This window comes from Peromyscus maniculatus, chromosome 1 (assembly GCF_049852395.1).
Source record: "Peromyscus maniculatus bairdii isolate BWxNUB_F1_BW_parent chromosome 1, HU_Pman_BW_mat_3.1, whole genome shotgun sequence".
Classification (NCBI taxonomy): domain Eukaryota; kingdom Metazoa; phylum Chordata; class Mammalia; order Rodentia; family Cricetidae; genus Peromyscus; species Peromyscus maniculatus.
The window spans coordinates 52,680,307-52,684,022 of NC_134852.1; positions in this window are offsets into that span (position 1 = coordinate 52,680,307).

A 3,716-nucleotide genomic window follows, 5' to 3' on the forward strand; every position below is an offset into this window, starting at 1 on the left:
TCAGGTAGGTAGGATTGTGAGTGGAGATGTGTGAAGACCGTGTTTGAACGAGTCGTTCGTAATTTAGTCGTTTATAATAATTGGAAATATAATTTTGTACGAAATAGTAGTAGCCCCAACGCATGACTGTTTTCGTGCATTGACAAGCTGTCTTGTGCCCCCACTCCATTTCCCAAATACCAAGATACAGAAAATCCCAAAGAATAAAAATTATTCAGTTCTACTAGTCACACAGCTCTTGTCAAATATACTTCTTTCCACTCTGTACGCGCATTATGTGCTCATATAAAGAGCATGGTGGCTTAAAAGAGCAGTCACATCATATATACAGTTCTGTAGCTTACCTCTCATTTAATAGATATTGTTAACGTATCGACATCAACAATTACAAATGTATACCATTTAAAATTTCCTTGGTATACATATATGCATCTGTCTCCTGAATAATTTGTGTCTTTTCAGCCTCTTGAAGTTATAAACCAAGTTTATGAAGAACTGTTTGGTAATGCTCTAACTCATCCCCTCCCCACTTCCTTGGGGGTAGGCTTTTAGAAGTGGAATTGATACAGTAATAATCCTTATTAAAACCTCCCTAGATGTAAACATTTGTTCCCAATGCAAGGTTTAACATTCTACAATATTACTAAAATAATAGGCACATCTCTACTATTTCAGTAATATTGGAAGAGATACACCCTAGATAGCAACAAATACTGTAAGTGATAATAATCCTTGTTAACTTCATAGTTACAAAATAAAACTTAGTTTGCAGTACTTCTTACCAAAATCAAGCGTTTTGTGATTTGTTTTTCTAAAGTAATGTTCTGTTTTCAGCTTTCATTTCCAGAGTTCTTCCTCTGCTGAGAATCCTTTTATAAACTGAATATTGATTGAATGTTGGATACATATCAGTCACAGTTTTTTGGTGCTCGGGATCTGGCAGTGAACACAAGAACCAACCCCTCCGCTATCATGATACTCTCATTGCCGCAGGCCCGATAGTAAAGTAAGTAAACCGAGTATACCAAATGCTGGAAATACTAAGAGAAGAAGTCAAAGAGGAGGATATTTAGAATTAGAGATGGGAAGGAGAGTTTTAGGTGGAGTGGCCAGGGAAGGGGTATTGAGAAGGATCGATAAGGAGAGGACGGGAGAAAAGGAGGTAGGCGTGCATGTATACAGCCGAGGGAGGGTTGCTGCACACAGGGCAATGCAGTTATTCAGGTTTTGAGGTTTTCATGCCTGCTGGGATGAAAAACGCTGGTGCTGGCTAAAACAGCAAATGACCGGGAAGACTAGTGCGAGGTGTGAGAAGAAAGCGCAGTGGGGGGGAGGAGGGCAGAGGAGGTTGGGCTTTCTTGTCCTTAGTCATGATTCTGGCTTTTACCCTGAGTGGAATGGGAGGTATTTTGAACATGGAGTAATAGTACATATATCTGCGTGATGGCAGCATTGGCTGCTCTGGTGACAGTGAATAGCTGGAAGAGGAATGCGGAAAGACCAGTTAGGAAACTTAGAAGACTTGCAGATCCAGGGCAACAGTGGTGGGAACGATGAGCGGTGTTCTCAATACCGTGCAAGGATGGACGCAGAATGTAGCTGTAACAAGACTGCACAGTGTTTGTTTGGTTAAGAAGTCGATTCTTTTTTTTTTTTTTTTTTTTTTTTTTTTTTTTTTTTTCTGTTTTAGTTTTTTGAGACAGGATTTCTCTGTATAGTTCTGGCTGTCCTGGATCTCACTCTGTAGACCAGGCTGGCCTTGAACTCACAGAGATCTGCCTGCCTCTGCCTCCTGAGTTCTAGGATTAAAGGTGTGCGCAACCACTGCCTGGCTAAGAACTTGATTTTTGAGAATGGAGGAGAATCTTCCTCAAGAAGATATGAGATTCTGGTTTGGGATATAATATGTGAAATGTGATATGCTCATTCAAATTGAAATGTCACGTTAGCAACTATATATACAAGTGTGACATTCAAGAATTCCTAGCACATAAATGGTACTGAAAACCGGAAGAATGAATGAGATCACTTAGAACAGATGGAAAAAGATAGCGGTGAAGGACTGATTTGGGGGTTACTCTAACATTGTGACATCTGAGGGACAGTAGAGAATTAATAAAAATGTCTGACAGACCAGCTAGAAAAGTCAGGAAACTAGGTGAATGTGTTATTCTGGACACAAGGAATGAGTCCATCTTAATGAAAACTGCCTCAGACACTACAGACAGGTACTGAAGGCTAAGAAAGAAGCATTGAATTCATTGGTGGCTCTGAAAAACATGTCAGTGGATTATGGAGCCAAGGAGAACTAGAGAAGAAAAAACGGGAGAGATGAAATCCAGATAGCTCTTAAGAAACCCACCCCCCACACCCACTAAAAATAAAGGTGAATATGATCAAAATACACTGGATGAAAGAACTAATCAAAAACGAGGGAGGAATGTGTCTGTCCTTAACTAGAGCCTGGAGGATCAGACTGCAGAGTGTGCCTTAGCTTGGCGCATGCTCACACTATCCCGAGGAGAGAAGGAAGAAGTCACTGGACCAGAGACAGGCCGGCAAACATAGCTTGGAAGCTCCTTCAACTTTATAGCTGACTGATGGAGACCCGGCCTGACCCGCTGGGAGAGTGGAAAGAGCTGTTAGAGGTTCGAAGGGAAAGCAAAGCAAACACAAAACTGGGTAATCACTTAAGCGAGCAGGGAGGGATACCGTGAAAGAGAAGCGAGGAAGGCTTACGTTAAAGTAATGATCGTATTTTCTGATTGTGGATTTTTTATTTTTAATTTGTGTGTACGGGTGTTTTGTCTGCATGTATGTCTGTGCCGTGTGTGTGTGCAGCGTCCTTGGATCCTGTGGAACTGAAGTTATAGACAGGTAGAGCTGTGTGTGTGCTGGGAGCCCACCCTGCAAGAGCAGCGCGTGCCCTACCGTGGAGCCGTCTCCCCGGGTCCGGTGGTCGGTGCAGCACGTGCCCTACGGTGGAGCCGTCTCCCCGGCCCGGTGGTCAGTACAGCACGTGCCCTACCCGTGGAGCCGTCTCCCCGGCCCCGGTGGTCAGTACAGCGCATGCCCTACCCGTGGAGCCGTCTCCCCGGCCCCGGTGGTCGGTGCAGCACGTGCCCTACCCGTGGAGCCGTCTCCCCGGCCCCGATGGTCGGTACAGCACATGCCCTACCCGCGGAGCCGTCTCCCCGGCCCCGGTGGTCGGTACAGCACGTGCGCTACCCGCGGAGCCGTCTCCCCGGCCCCGGTGGTCAGTACAGCACGTGCGTTACCCGCGGAGCCGTCTCCCCGGCCCCGGTGGTCGGTACAGCATGTGCCCTACCCGCGGAGCCGTCTCCCCGGCCCCGGTGGTCGGTGCAGCGCGTGCCCTACCCGCGGAGCCGTCTCCCCGGCCCCGGTGGTCAGTACAGCACGTGCGTTACCCGTGGAGCCGTCTCCCCGGCCCCGGTGGTCAGTACAGCACGTGCGTTACCCGTGGAGCCGTCTCCCCAGCCGGGTGGTCAGTACAGCACGTACCCTACGCCCGGTGGTCGGTGCAGCACGTGCCCTACCCGCGGAGCCGTCTCCCCGGCCCGGTGGTCAGTTTGAACTGAGCAAACAAAGGAATGAGACTAGGAAGGAATAAAGGACAATGAAAAGTTGGTGGAGTCCTGAAGGGGCTGAAATAAGGTGACAGGAAGGAGATTTTTCAGTTTTGGTTGTCAGATGTC